This window comes from Nicotiana tabacum, chromosome 20, assembly GCF_000715075.1.
Source record: "Nicotiana tabacum cultivar K326 chromosome 20, ASM71507v2, whole genome shotgun sequence".
NCBI lineage: Eukaryota > Viridiplantae > Streptophyta > Magnoliopsida > Solanales > Solanaceae > Nicotiana > Nicotiana tabacum.
In genome coordinates this window covers 44,241,977-44,258,532 of record NC_134099.1, presented here as the reverse complement: position 1 = coordinate 44,258,532, position 16,556 = coordinate 44,241,977, and the positions used below count along the sequence as shown (strand labels likewise).

Genomic DNA, 16,556 nt, shown 5'->3' with positions numbered 1-16,556 from the left:
AGAAAAGATGATCCGCTGGGCATTCCTGCTCAACGCTTTCAGCCTCGACATCGACCCCATGGATATCCTTGTGCACCAGATGATCCTCCCCAATGCTACTTCTCTCCACAGAAACCCCAAAAGTCATACATCACTTTCCCAGTTCCCTATCCACAATGCACCACCATATGCTCCATACCCACGAGGCCCACGATGGCCCGCACCACTTCCCTAAATGTCTTACCCGCCCCCTCAAACATATCAGCCACCTTCCCGCAAAAGGTTCCAACCGAGGCTAGAATACAAACTGAAAAGACTGCTGAAAAAAGAAAAGGCTTTCACCCCTATTGGAGAATCATATGCCAGTTTGTTCCAAAGGTTGAGGCAATTGGACATGTTGAAGCCGATTCAGATAAAAATGCCAAACCCTCTGCCAAAGAAGTTTGATTTTTCTCAAAGGTGCGCATATTGCTTCTTTGCCCCGGGTCTCAGTACAAAAAAGTGTTGGCACCTAAAAATGCAATTCAGAAGCTTATTGATGCAGGTGACATTGTCGTGCAAAATCTAGATGCAGCAGACACTAGCCAAAGTCCATCGCATGTTCGTAATGAGACGCATATGGTGAGTATGATTTGTGTTGAAAAGGAATATGAGAATTCTTCTGAGATCCTCGGAGGTCCACGCGCTGCAAAGCTTTCAGCGCTATCAGAGGTTGATCTTAAGAACGAACCGACAAAGGGTACCCAAAAGCAATTTGTTAAGAACAATGTATTGATGACTTGTGAAGGTCCTAGTATTGCTGATGCAGAATTCAGTGGCTAAGATGTTGATCTTGGTGATTGGAAAGATGCTCCTTTCTTGGTTAGCCAGGGAGGAGTATTGGTGGTTTATTTTGTTGTCATTTCTGTTGTCCGGTTTATTTCAGGGTTGTAATCCGGATATTGTCTTGTGGCTCAAACCCTTCTATCATTTTATTTTGCCTGGTTTGTTTAGTCGTAGTAACTCGTTTAGTGCTGTCTAGGTTTGTTCCAGGGTTGTAACCCCAGTTTAGTGCTTGTTTTGTTGTTCAAACCCCTTCACCGTTTGTTTAATACAATTTTCTGTTTTATGTTATTACTAGTCATTTCCGTTTAGTTCTCCTCTCCTTTTATGGTTCTCTTCATGCTGGTTCTGGTGACATGACATGCATGCATAATTCTAGGCCTGGTCTTAAAGGTTAGTTTAATCATGAAGCAATAAAACAATTGTGAAGATGATAGGGATATTTGAAAGAAATAAGTAAAGGCATTTCGAGATCATTTGAAGCCCAAACTATGTGAAACTGGGGCAGATAATTGGGAAAGTTAATGGGGTGACAAGAATTCGTTAAAGGAGAGTGCATCCTAGACAGTTTGAAGCAAACAACCTTGAGTTCAAGTGTATCTCAAGTTACAAGATAAAGTCAAGAAAGTTGTCACCGAATTGATGGAGGATATCCATTGTGAAGGGGGGATCACCCAACGAGGGTTCGGTACTTGAAAAGGCACTAAAATAAAGTGGAAAGCACATCACTGATATCAATGCCAAAGCTGTAAAAGAAACGTTGTGCGCGCTATTCCTTTTTTATTTCAAGTTGCATGTGTTGTACTTGGCATTTTCAGGAATTGGGAGGCCCTCTTTCAGCTACCGAAATACTTATATTATTCAATACCCTTTTGAGCCTGTATTAATTTCTTTTGACCTTCCCTCTTTTGGAATCAAGTTAGAGTCATACGAAAAAAGAAAAAAAAGTTCATGTCCCTATATGTTTATTTTAGAAGTTCATTCCAAAAGGAAGATTCAAAAAAAAAGAGAAAAATAGAGATAAAAAAAAAGAAACAAAAAAGAAAAAAGGGAAAAAGACAAAAAAGAAAAAAAAGAAAAAAAAGAAAAAAGAAAGAAAAAAGGAAAATAGTAACAAAAGCAGTCTTGTGAACTACGTTCGACCTGATTCTTGTCACCACAAGATACGTAGGTAGCCTCACGGTTCGGTCACACCAAATAAAATATTTCATGATCCCACGAAGTCGAGAGTGGGCAGAAATTCCATCTCAAAAAGAAAAGAATCAAATTCCCTTGCTTTAGAAATTGGGGCAAAGGTTTTAGAATAGATTCCAAAAGTTGTAAATAAATAACCTCGTTGTCATAGTTACTTTGAGCCTTTATGATATCCTTTCTTTCTAATCCTGTCCAAAAGCCACATTACGATCTAAAACAAACCTCCCAGATAATCTTTGAGAGCGTTGAGTTTAGGCATGCCAAGGGTATATGATGTTTTACTATGGGTAATGCCTTGTCATATGCAGAATCGGAGGAAATAGAAGTAAAGAACAAAATGAGAGTCTTATTGGTGAAAACCTTCACATGCACCATAAGGCGACGGTGAGTCGAGAGAAATAACAAAATGAGAGAGGCTTGATAGTGAAAACCCTTAGGGCACTACAAGTCGAATAAGGATCGGGAATCGGATTGGATAATCGGAGCATCGAAGCCCAGTTTCACGGCTTGGGGGTATAACAAGAGTTGAACATCAGACTTGCTTGACAGATTGGGCCACAGGTGCATGTCATGGTCATTAGAGTTGGTATCTACATCTGATAAGTTTCTACCTTGTAGTTTTCCTGTTATGAATCATCTCTTTCCATCGTCCTTTACTCTGTTCCTTTTGTCTTGTTTACTTCCTCTTCCTGAGTCTGTTTGGTCAGAGCAAGTGAGAAATGACTTCAAAATTTGCCACCAGCTTTCCAATTGCACAAAACAGGATCTAGCTAACCCATCACAGTGGCATAAGTCGAGAAAGAACAACATGCACACTGAGTTGGTAACAATCAACGTGCTTTGGGATTCATGTGAAATACAAAGGTTTGGTATATGTCAATTCATGAACAATGCAACAGATCGAGGATGTTAGGTGAATAGATCAAAGGTATTTTCTGTGATAAGGTTGATAGAGAAAGTGGTTAACCAATGACAAGCAAGGTCCTCCAAGCGGAAATCAAAGTTATCATGGCAAGTGAAGGAGCAATAGACCTCAAGGCCAAGGCTAATGGGTTAAGTCAGGAAAGAACAGCCTGCGCACTGAGCGGGTGACAATTGATGTGCTTTAGGATTCATGTGAAACACAAAGGTTCAGTACATGTCAATGCAAGAGCACAATGCAACAGATGAATGGTATTGGGTTTGAACAGATCAGAGGTATTTTTCGTGATAAGGGTGACAGAGAAAGTAGTTAGTCAATAAACAAGCAAGGTCTTTCGAGTGGAAATCAAAGTTATCATGGGAAGTGAAGGAGCAATCGCCCTCAAAGTCAAGGCCACAAACCAACCACCATATTTATAAACTCACAAGTTCTCTTTGTTTGAAACAGGGACGAAAATTGTGTCCAAATCAAAGCTTGGAAGTTTGAATTTTTTCAAGTGTCGTGCCCAAATTTTGTCAGCACAAAGACGGTTTGAGAAGGGGAAAGAAAATTTGTTCGATCTACAGGAACCCTCCATAAGGAAAAGCGTAGTTCAGGGGCAAGGAATTTTGTTCGGTCTACAGAGATCCTCCAGGAAGAGAGCGCGGCTTAGGTAAGTTCATTCTCGGCTTTTCAGGACCCTCCTGGATAATGGGATTTATCTTTTAAATTCGTAGAGCTTTTGGTACTATAATTCGATTAACACTCACAGATGTTCCCAATACCAAACTGGGGTAGAAAAATTTCTTTTGTTTTGTTTGTTTTGTTGTAATCAGGTTCACAGGCAGTAGTTTCAGAGGAGTCAGTTCAAGTGTTGGAAATCAGGCACCCACCTGGAGAACAAAGGGAAGTAGTTCAAGTTTCGACGAAAAGCAGCGCAAGTGTTGGTAATCAGGAGCCCACCTGGAGAACGAAGGGAAGCAGCAATGTTCAAAGGAAGACAACAATCAGGATCCCACCTAGAGAATGAAGGAAAGCAGCGAGGTTCAAAGGAGTTCAGCAATCATGAGCCCACCTGATGAACAAAGGGAAGCAGTTCAAGTTTTGAGGAAAAGCAACGTAGGTGTTGGTAATCAGGAGCCCGCCTGGAGAACGAAGGGAAGCAGCAATGTTCAAAGGAAGATAGCAATCAGGAGCACACCTGGAGAACAAAGGGAAACAGTAAGGTTAGGAGTTCAGCAATCAGGAGCTCGCCTGAAGAACAAAGGGAAGCAGTTCAAGTTTGAGGAAAAGTAGCGCAAGTGTTGGTAATTAGGAGGACACCTAGAGAACGAAGGGAAGCAGCAATGTTCAAAGGAAGACAGCAATCAGGAGCCCACCTAGAAAACGAAGGGAAGCGGCTAGGTTCAAAGGAGTTTAGCATTCAGGAGCCCACCTGAAGAACAAAAGGAAGCAGTTCAAGTTTCGAGGAAAAGCAGCGCAGGTGTTGGTAATCAGGAGCCTACCTAGAGAACGAAGGTAAGAAACAATGTTCAAAGGAAGACAGCAATCAGGAGCCCACGTAGAGAATGAAGGGAAGCAACAAGGTTTAAAGGAGTTTAGAAATCAGGAGCTCACATGAAGAACAAAGGGAAGAAGTTCAAGTTTCGAGGAAAAGCAGCGCAAGTGTTGGTAATCAGGAGCCCACCTGGAGAACAAAGGGAAAGCAACAAGTTTCGAAGGAAGACAGGTCGAGTATTGGCAATCAGGTGCCTACCTGGAGAATAAGAGAATTCACTTCAGAATACAATTCAAGTTAGCAACAAAAGAAGCTCGTGGAAAAAATGCGAGTCAACAGTCCGAGGTGATCAATAGAAGTTAGTCACAATAAAGAAAAAAAGAGAAAGGCAAGAAGTTAATCCAAATGTAGAAGTTGATGAAAGATGTGGGCTGCTCAAGACATAGCCGAGGTTACAAGCACTGCATGCCTGGTCTTGATCCGAAAAGCTGAAGAAGGATGAACTAGCACCTGCAACTAGCAAGCATCAGGGTTCAAATCTAAAGTCTGCATGAAGAACCGCTCAAGACTCAAGATCAAGCTTCAAAAGACTTATAGATAGGAATCTTGTAACTCGTAGTTGATAGGCTTAGCTAGTCTTTTTCATGTTTTGATTTTTATGTAACGTCAAGACCGCAGACCGGAAACTCGACGGAATGGCACCTCGACCGGCTCTCCACCTCGGTATACTCCATCATCTCACTCACCTCTAAACTACACGTGGTCTGATTCCTTTATAGCCAAGGATATGTAGGCAGTTCAGATACCAGGGCTCGGTGACATTTCCCTTTTCTCTTAGTTTTGGTCTCCTTAAATAAGGGTCGGGTCCAAAAACATGTCTAGTCGTTCTTTGCCTAAAAATACTTCGTATTTCCAGTCAAAGAGGGGCAGCTGTAGACATGTGATTTTTGACCCTCCACAAGATTTTTCATGTTATAGCACGTAAATATTTAATTTAGGCCTAATATCACTATTTCAACAAATTTTGACTCTTTTACTTTATTTTATTACAAGAAAATAAAAATTACAAAAAAAATAGTTTTATTAATGTTTTGTAGTCATTTTTAATCTTGAATAATTCCAAAAATAGTATTGTTTTGACGGTTAGTCTCATTTTAACAGTTATTTTACTTACGTAGGACTAATTAATAAATGAGATCGTATTTTAATCTCGTTTGCAGGGAAAAAATAAAGCTTGGGCTCGAGCAACCCTTTTTAGGCCTAATTTTGGACCTAGCCCATAATTCCTAGGACCATACCCCTAACCTAATCTCTACCCCTATATAATAGTACGTAATCCCTAAATTGACCGGGACTCTATAAAACTAATCCGTCGTTTTCATCAGCAAATAAACAAAAATGAAGACCAAAAGCTGACGAGAAAGGACTAAAAAAGCTGCCTCTCTGTTCTCTCTCTTTCTTCACAAAATATTCATCTTCTTCCTCCCTCATTTTCTCACCATAGAAAAACTACAAAGCTCCAAACATCCATCCATGTAAGTCTCACAAAATCAACCACCCAAAAGCCATGAAAACGACCTCAAAATTAGCTCTGTTTCCTAGCGAAAACAGCCGCAAATCAGCAATAACCAGCTTTTTTTCACTCTAAAACAGTCCCAAAATCCACACCAAACCCAGCTGGAAAACCTTACATAAATCAGCTCAAAACGGTTCCCTTTCACACGAAAAAGGCAGCTCCAAGAGTCGAGTTCAAGGTCGTGTTTGATCTTCGTTCGTTAGTTTTTGCCTGAGGTTGTCGTCCGAGTTTCTGGTTCGTTGGCTCAATTTGCTTTCAAGTTCATTTGGAGTTCCTGACATGTTCATTTCAACCTTTCCTTTTTAATTCGAGCTTCATGAATAAAAGCAGCTGAGGTTTCATTTCTAACTTTTCTCTGTTATTTATTTTTAGATTTAATGATTAATATGTGATAGTTAGGTAGTAAAATTTGTTTAGTGTTTTTGGGAACTAATCTAATTGTTTGGTGAATGATTTGCTATATTTGGATGCTGAAAAGGAGTATATAAATTGATAAATTGATGCCTTGAATTTTCGTGTTCATGAGTTACATGTTACCAACCATTTTTAACGTATTTTGTTTGTTTCGTGTGATATTGCTTCTCATTTGGTAATGTGTGGTATGGGCTGTTGGATAAGAATTTCAAAATTGTAAAAGAGATTAGGACTTACCATATTGGGCCATTGATTTGTTAGGCCACTAGAGTTAATTTTGAAACACAAAAGAGGTTGGGGTTCTATTTGATTTTGCATGATAGTTTGATCATAAAAGAATTAGATTTGATCTTTAATTATTATGTTTGCATGACATGGGTTACTGAAGATAACAATCGGGTCAAGAGAAACTAATTTGAATCGAAGGTTCATCTTTGTCGTATCACTTGAGGTGTGACATGCCAAATAAAATCCCTAATTCCATGGCCCTCATAAAACTAGTTAACTTTTATAGAAAATTTGAGGTGTGCCATTTTCATCAATAACTCATGGCCCTCGTATAATTGTTACTAACTTCTTAAAATCGGGATGTGCCATTAATTAAACTTTCCATGGCCCTCGCAAACCTTGTTATTAATTTGAACCTTCGTAGTCGCTTCAGGCGCGCCATGTGAATTGATTTTCTTTTATTTATTAAACTCGGGTATGCATTTCATGTGACCCAATTCCAATTCTCAACAAGGTTAACTAGAACGTGTCATGAACCATGGGTGCATTTCATATGGCGTGGCTTGCCATATGTTTTAAATAACCTTGAATTAATTCTTTAAATAAGCAAAAGAGGTTTTCAAAAGTTAGAATGCACATAGGTCTAAACATTTATTAAAATCAGATAATAGGCCAATAATAACAGTTGCGCGACCATGCTAAAACCACGAAATCCGGGAATGCCTAACACCTTCTCCCGAGTTAACAGAATTCCTTACCCGGATTTCTGTGTTTGCGGACTGTACAACAGAGTCAATCTTTCCTCGATTCGGGATTTGAAATCGGTGACTTGGGACACCATAAATTATCTCAAGTGGCGACTCTGAAATAAATAAATAATCCCGTTTTGATTGTCACTTAAATTAGAAAAAACTCCCTTATACCCCTTTCGGGGTAGAAAAAGGAGGTGTGACACCTACAAGTAAGCACATTTTGTTAGTTTTCGGGAATACCGTTAAGCATTTTTGAGCAAAAACGTAAGTAAAAGAGAGCAAATAAGCGGTCAAAATCCCTACTTATCAATGCACTCCCTGCCAGACCAGATGTCATTGCTTCAGACACAAGTATTATCTCAGTATGTCATCGAGATGCTTCTGTATTATTTGACCCTGGCTCCACCTATTCATATGTGTCTTCATATTTTGCTCATTATTTGGACATGCCCCGTGAGTCCTTAGTTTCACCTGCTCATGTATCTATGCTGGTGGGTGATATTATTATTGTGGACCATATATACCTGTGTGTAGTGACTGTTGGGGGATTAGAGACTAGCATTGATCTGTTGTTGCTTAGTATGGTTGATTTTGATGTAATATTAGGTATAGATTGGCTATCTCCATATCATGCTCTTCTGGACTATCACGCTAAGACTGTGGCGTTGGCAATGTCGGGGTTGCCGCGGATTGACTGGCGAGGTTCTTTAGACTATGTTCCTAGTAGAGTTATTTCATACTTGAAGGCCCATCAGATGGTTGGAAAGGGTTGTCTTTCTTATTTGGCCTTTGTGAGGGATATCAGTATAGAGACCCCTACGATTGATTCTGTTTTGGTGGTGCGACATTTTCTGGATGTGTTTCCTAGTCACCTACCTAGCATGCCGCTGAGTAGAGATGTTGACTTCGATATTAATTTGGTGCCGGGCATTCAGCCCATTTCTATTCCACCGTATCGCATGGCACCGGCGGAATTGAAGGAGTTGAAGGAGCAGCTTCAGGAACTTCTTGAGAAGGGGTTTATTAGGCCTAGTGTGTCGCCTTAGGGTGCACCAGTTCTGTTTGTGAAGAAGAAAGATGGTAGTATGAGAATGTGCATTGATTACAGGCAGCTGAACAAAGTCACAATCAAGAACAAGTATTATTTGCCTCGTATTAATGATCTATTTGACCAGATTCGGGGAGTGAGGGTGTTCTCCAAGATCGATCTGAGGTCTGGGTATCACCAACTGAAGATTCGGGACTCGAACATTCTTAAGACAGCTTTCAGGACCTGTTGTGGTCATTATGTCTTTTGGGCTGAACAACGTCCAGCAGCGTTCATGCATTTGATGAACAGCGTGTTTCAGCCTTATCTCGACTCGTTCATTATTGTGTTCATTGATGATATCCTGGTGTACTCTCGTAGCCAGGAGGAGCACATCCAGCATTTAAGAGTTGAATTACAGCAGCTGGGGGAGGAGAAGCTTTATGCCAAGTTCTCCAAGTGTCAATTTTGGTTCAGTTCAGTGGCGTTTTTGGGGCACGTGGTGTCCAGTGAGGGTATTCAAGTAGATCCGAAGAAGATAGAGGTTGTTTAGAGTTAGCCCAGAACGCCCTCAACTACAGAGATTTGGAGCTTTCTTGGTTTGTCCGATTATTACTGTTGATTCGTGCAGGGTTTCTCGTCGATTGCATCACCCTTGACCAAATTGACCCAAAAGGGTGCTCCTTTCAGGTGGTCGGATGAGTGTGAGGCGTGCTTTCAGAAGCTCAAGACTGCCTTGACCACAACTCTAGTTCTAGTTCTACCACCAGCTTTTGCTTCTTATACAGTATATTGTGACACTTCTCGGATTGGTATTGGGTGTGTTTTGATGCAGGAGGGTAGAGTGATTGCTTATGCTTCACATCAGTTGAAGCCCCATGAGAAGAACTACCCCAGTCATGATTTGGAGTTGGTTGCCATTGTTCACACGTTGAAGATTTGGAGGCACTACCTCTATGGTGTGTTTTGTGAGGTATTTACTGATCATCGTAGCCTCCAGCACTTATTTAAGCAGAAGGATCTCAATCTGAGGCAACGGAGATGGTTGGAGCTACTAAAGGACTATGATATTACCATTTTGTACCATCCGGGAAAGGCCAATGTGGTGGTCGATGCCTTGAGTAGAAAGGCAGTGAGTATGGGTAGTCTTGCATTCCTTCCTGTTGGTGAGAGACCCCTTGCAGTTGATGTTCAGGCCTTGGCGAACCTGTTCGTAAGATTGGATATTTCGGAGCCTGGTCGGGTTCTAGCTTGTGTAGTTTCTCGGTCTTCCTTGTTTGATACCATTAGAGAGCACTAGTATGATGATCCTCATTTGCTTTTCCTCAAGTACAGGGTTTATTACAGTGATGTCAGAGATGTGACTATTGGTGATTATGGGGTATTGAGGATGTAGGGCCGAATATATGTGCCCAATGTAGATGGGCTACGGGAGTTGATTCTTGAGGAGGACCACAGCTCGCGGTATTCCATTCATTCGGGTGCCGCAAAGATGTACTAGGATTTGAGATAGCACTATTGGTAAAGGAGAATGAAGAAGGATATTGTTGGGTTTGTAGCTCGGTGTCTCAACTGTCAGCAGGTAAAATATGAGCATCAGAGACCTGGTTGCTTGCTTCAGAGGTTAGATATCCCGGAGTAGAAGTGGGAGCGAATCACCATGGACCCTTGGACTTCGAGGAAGTTCGATGCTATTTGGGTGATTGTGGATCGGCTAACAAAGTTCACACACTTTATTCCAGTTGGTACTACTTATTCGCCAGAGCGGTTGGCTGAGATTTACATCGGAGAGATTGTTTGCCTTTACCGTATGCCGGTTTCCATCATTTCATATAGAGGCACGCAGTTTACATTGCAGTTCTAGAGAGCCGTGCAGCGAGAGTTGGGCACTCAGGTTGGGTTGAGCACAGCGTTTCACCTTCAGACGGACGGACAGTCCGAGTGCACTATCCAGATATGGAGGACATGCTACGCACTTGTGTCATTGATTTTGGGGGTTCATGGGACCAGTTTCTGTCACTCACGGAGTTTGCTTACAACAACAGTTATAAGTTAAGCATTTAGATGGCTCCGTACAAGGATTTATATGGGAGGCGGTGTAAATCTCCGGTGGGTTGGTTTGAGCCGGGTAAGGCTAAACTTTTGGGTATAGACTTGGTTCAAGATGCATTGGACAAGGTGAAATTGATTCAGGAGCGGCTTCGCACAGCGTAGTCAACACAGAAGAGCTATTGTGAGCACGTGATTTTTGTCTTACGCGACAGTCGCTTCAAAAAAAAAAGAAATGAAAAATAATAACAAATGGTCATGTTGTACAATTTTCGGATTTTACGTGGCATTTTGTTAATTATTTATGATTTTTGCCCATTTTATTAAAATAAAATACAAAATGTACGTGGCATGCGTAATTTGAACCGCAATCCGGTTGTTAAATAGAAAATCATAAATATGCGTCTTTGTCCGTGATTTTTGTTTTGTTTGATTTTACCTGTTTTAAATATTTTAATATGTGTGTGCAAATAATTGTATTAAGTGTTTATTTAATTTTAATTTGATTTACTTAGGTTTTGTTTTAAAATAAAAAAATAAAATAAAATAATAATAAAAGAGAGTGCAAAATTGGGTTGAAAATCAGTTGGGCTTATTTTTCATTTTTAATTCGAGGCCCAAAACTCAAACCCAAAACCCCTGTGTAACCCGGTCCAGACCAGCTGATACCCAGAGCGTCCAAACGACGCCGTTTTAATCCAGTCTGATCTGGGCCGTTGATCTCAGATTGATTAACGGCCAAGATCACTTCCCCATAACCCACTGATGAACCCGACCCATTCCACCCGGACTGACCCAACCCCTCTAGTTTTGAAACGACATTGTTTCCTATTAGTTGAAGGATCCTGGCCCTTCATCATGTCTCATCCGACGGCCAGGATCCGTTCATCCACTCCATATATAAGCTCCCACTCGTACCCTGCCCCCTATCCAATACCCTAGCTTTCATCATCTTCACAAGAACCCCAAACCCTAGAGCCGCCCCCATCTCCCTTTCACCAGAAACCCGGCGGCATGAATGCCGGTGACCTCCGCCTGAACACCATAGAACCCCCTCACAACCCTGAACATGGATCTGTTAACCACTTAGCTCGAATCCCTTCCCGCCTTCTCGAATCTTCATTTGAAGTTTCGAGTTGGAACCTGACTTACACCGTTTGACCCCAGTTTCATACCAGACACTCCCCAGACCCCCCTCGTGACCAAACCATGCTTGGTTTGGTCCGAATCTGACCAGGGAAGCATGAATCCCAGATCTGATTTTTGGAACCTTAGGGTTCCTCGTCACTGGTCCGCATCCGTTTAAGCCAAAGAGATTAAGGTCTAATGGACCTTAATCGAAGTGTTTCTCATCTGAGAAACACTTCGATTAAAGTCCGTTCAGCCTTAAGAAAGGCCTGTTCGAATCCAACCTGAGGCTCTTTGATTTTTTCGGGATTTAAGGTGAGTTTTGTTTTGTTTTCTTTTCTTTATTCCATGTGCTGATTAAAGGTCTGTTCATGTTTTGTTTTAATTTGTGTCTTTGAATTTTTATCAACTGTTGTTTGTCCACCTTACCTGAACCTCTGTGTTTGATTGAATCCCTCTTCTATTTTTACTGATAATGTGTATATGTGTGTGCTGTGCAATTAATCGAACCTCAAATTTGACTGATCAACTGATTCCCCAGTACAATTCTGCTTGGTCAGTATGATTCGAGTCATGTGTTCGATACTGTTAAATGCCTGATTTTTGACTACGATTGTACATGTTATGATTAGTATAGTCGAGTCGACATATGTCGTCAATTAGTTTCGATTGTCCAAACAATAACAAATTGACCTGCTGCTGTCAAGCATTGCCTGAATCTAATTAGGAACTGAGTCTAGTTACTTATAGTTATTAATTGGATTTCAGAAATCTAAGGTGTGGTCTGTAATTGCAAATTGAATTGATAGCACGTGCACTTGTGCACAACATGTGCATAAAGGCCCTCTTTCTGAATTAAAACAGTTTGACAGCATATGCTGTCAGACTACTTTCTGCTGCCCATACTCTACTTTAATTCAAAAATAATAAACATTACTCAAAAGTAAGACTGCCAGGGAATATGATGGGGGAGGTTTATACTTAATTAGCTAAGTGAAAACTGAAAAGGGGCAGCACATGGGAAGGTGTTCTGATGATCTAAACAGGCTGTTAAAGGGATGGTTTGAGGCTTATAAAAGGAGGACTTCCAATCAGTTCAAAAACAAGGGAGATCCGAGAAGAGAGAGCAAAAATACACACACATTAACACACACAGACAGAGGATAGATCTGATAAGAGGAGAGGATAACAACAGGGAGGGGAGAGATTTTTGAAAGGAAGAGAGAAATAGAAGGGAGATACAGATACACATTGAGAGAGATACACATAAAGGGAAGCTGAAACCAAGCAGAATCAGTTTCTAAGTGAGAAAGAGAGTTTATTTTGGAAATCAGGAGGGGGAATTAAGAAAAGAAATTCTTTGTTCGACTGGAAACACTACTTTTCCTCATCCTTTCGTGTTTGAAATCCAGCATCCAGTTTGGTCTGTTTCTATCAGATTTTAGGATCTTCCTTTGAGTTTTGGAAAAGATCAACATTGAGTACTGTACCATTGGTTCACTGCTTTGGTCTGTTTGGTCTGGGATTGTCATTGTTGCTGTGATGCTTTTGTTGTTACTACCATTCTTGTGCTGCTGCTGCTGACTCTTCTGCTTCCACTTCTTCTTTGCATTTCAGTATCCAGGTACATGTTTCAAGTCCCATGTTGGTGTAACTGTAACAATCTGAAAGCATGAAATGAAAAGTTGGAGAAGTTTAAATGTCTGTTGTAATACTCATGGCATAATTGATTTCTTTCTATATAATTGATTAGTTTGTAATTTCAATAGTAGGGAAAGATCAGTTGATGCTTAACTAAGTTCTAGTCTCTTGCGTCTTAGTTTATAGTCGTTTGTTGTTACGAGGTATGTAATTGTACAGTACACAGGATGTACAGATAATTGACATAGCGACTGACCAGATTCCTGTTAGCTATAATGATATGCATACGATAGAGTACTTCCATTTTTTGATGTTCTGTTCTATTTTTAGTTTCCTTTATCAGGACCCGCTAGGCAGTATATGGAAGCGCGTTCGAATCCCTATCAGTAATAACGCCTAGTAGTTAATTCCCTTAATCTAGCCTAAATAAGTCTAGTGAAATTCAATTAAAGAAACGTTTGGATGCAAGTATAGCATATCATCAGCTCGCATGTAGTCTCTTTGTCAAATTAAAGCATTCTTTCCATGAATTATAATGTTTTCTCCACTTTGTAAATAATTAATCAGAAGTTGATAAGAATCCGGATTAGGCCAAAGCATATAATTAAATTAGCATGTACCTTTTCCTTCTAGTTTTAGAGACAAACGCATTAGAAATGTAGCCACTTTAGGATATCCTTTCTAAAATAGAGACGAGCCTCGCCAAATAAAAAAATGCAAAATTGCGGGGCCCTCAATAAGTAACCATAATAATTATTTAGAATTCAGGATAGGCCGTATTAGTGAATTTCATGGCCTCCTACAAAAATAATAACGCGCTAGACTCTTTAGGCGCGGCTTAATTAAACTACATTCTTAAACTCGGGTGCGCATTGATGTGACCCGAATCCAAATCTTAACGGAGTCGAAATGGTCAACAACTACGGGTGCATTGATTGCGACGTGGTTCGAGATACATTTTCGCGACGTTGCAAATTCTATAAAAATAAATGATAATAATAAAAGCGATTTAAACTTAATAAAAGCACATAAGTCACAACATGTATTTAAATCAGATATTTAGCCATTATAACAATTTAAGCGACCGTGCTAGAACCACGGGATTCGAGGGTGCCTAACACCTTCCCTCGGGTCAACAGAATTCCTTACTTTGAATTTCTGGTTCGCAGACTTCATTTGGAAAAGTCGAAAATTTCCTCGATTTGGGATTCAAGATAAACCGGTGACTTGGAACACCAAAAGCCAAACCTTTCCCAAGTGGCGACTCTGAATTAAATAAATAATCCCATTTCGAATATTGTCACTTAAATTGGAAAAACTCCCTCGCGCATTTAACCCTTCGGGGCGGGGCGCGCAAAAAGGAGGTGTGACAGCTCTGGCAACTCCGCTGGGGAGATCGAACCCAGAACCACTGGTTCAGGGTTCAAGAATTCGAGCTTAGAATAATTGTTATATTTGGCTTTATTATCTGATATTTATTACATTGTTTTGACATAACGTGCTAACTGTTGTCTTTTACCGCTTTAATATTATCGATACCCAAAATAAGAAAGAGGACGGATAAGTTACGAAGCCGGACGGCCTTTTGGTTCCCGGTAAGTTGCCCTTCCTCGACTCGAGTTGTCCGCTCGGGTGCACAGTCTAGAACATCTACCCAGGTTATAAACTTAGTATAACGAAACCTCATGCCTGATCCCTAGTAGGAACGCTTATCTGCATCATGTTGCATTTGACATAGGGGACTCAACACAGGGGTTGGGTCCGTCTAGGACAAGCAACCTGGAATGAAAAGACCATCCTGCTGCATCCCGTTTGTTGTGCGCACCTATTTGCTTCGGATCTGCATGTTGACCGGTTTCCGAAAAATGTCAAAAAAAAGAGAAAAAAGAAAATAGCAGGGTAGGGAGATAATTACTTAGTCTTTTGAAAAAAAACCATGTCCGAGTAATGTCAAACCTAACCGGAATTTTCTGAAATAAAAAAAAATGAAAAAAAAGCTTGCCTTTCAGTTTCGACTATTCCTTTTAGTCACTTTCAAAATCCAAAAAATATATAAATAAAAAAAAACCAAAAAAAAAATTTTTGTTTCATTTGTAGCACCTCTTTAAAAGATTTTCAAAATTTCAAAAAAAGAGGAAGTTTAAAATGTGTAAATATTTCCTTGGTCTCTTTTCAAAAATAAATAATAAAATGAAAAACAAAACATATAACAAAATTTCAAAAAAAAGAAGGGTTATTCTTCTTTTCTTTAAAGGATTTTATTTTTCTTTCCCTATTTTGATCCGACCGAACTACGCCGGTTTGATTCTCGCACGGGGTGAGATATGTAGGCAACCCTCGGGGGTCCAACCTCCCGTTTTTGGAAAAAAAGAAGAAAATCTAGATAATTTTAATTTTTGAGTCTAATAAAGCTTATCACCCTAAATAAATGTGCAGGATGAGCACGATATAAAATGAACCGTTTTCAATAATGACCAAGATCCCTTTTGAGTTGCGATTATGGTGGAATGACTTAGGCAAGGAGGGGCAAGGAAAAGTGAGGAAATATCTGAAAAATCTCCCGGATTTACTAGACATTCAACCTCAGGGCGATATTATCAGATCATTGGTCACTTACTGGGATTCGGCGCACAATGGATTTCATTTTTCAGACTTCGAACTCACCCCGACGTTGGAGGAAATAGCGGGATACATTGGGGGTGATGAAGCTCTATTAAGGTTCAAATACTTGATTGCACCTAGGGCCGTCACGGTACACCGGTTTCTGGATTTTCTGAAAATACCCCGAACATTTCACCATCTAGATCTTGCCAAAGGTTTCTGCAGTCTCCATCTCATGTATGCTAGATATGGTCATGAGGGCGGGTTCAATAAGCCGGATTTCAAACTGTGTAGTAAAGGCAACCGACAAAAGTGGGATGAACACAGGCAGTTAGCTTTTATGACAGCCTTCTTAGGTCTTATAGTGTTCCCAAGGAAGTACGGCAACATCGATCTAAAAGTAGCTGGGGTCGTCAGTAGTTTGCTCACCCAAGATAAGAGTACTCTAGCGCCTATGATTATGGCTGACATTTTTCGGGCTCTCACTGCTTGTCGAGCCAGGGGTGACTTTTTCGAAGGATGTAACCTACTATTGCAAATATGGATGACCGATCACTTATGCCGCCACTCTCCACTCTTGGGTTACGGTTCGAATGAGAAGACTTGCATTGGAGAATTCTACACTAGAGTCAAAGGTTTCAATCTACCTGAGGGCGTCACATCATGGACCTCCAGTGGACGCTCGGATGGTCGCCTATTGAGGAAATCATATACATGCCGGCAACCAGGCCCCACTTTCTGTTGAT

At 40.5% G+C, this 16,556-nt stretch overlaps 1 long non-coding RNA gene across 1 annotated transcript; it reads left to right on the top strand.

Annotated features, from left to right (window-relative positions):
* Nucleotides 1–5,952: 5,952 nt before the first annotated feature.
* On the top strand, nt 5,953–13,512 carry LOC142174844 (uncharacterized). Its single transcript, XR_012703924.1, has 2 exons — nt 5,953–6,305; nt 13,186–13,512. It is a non-coding gene; the product is annotated as an uncharacterized LOC142174844 (long non-coding RNA).
* Nucleotides 13,513–16,556: the final 3,044 nt, after the last annotated feature.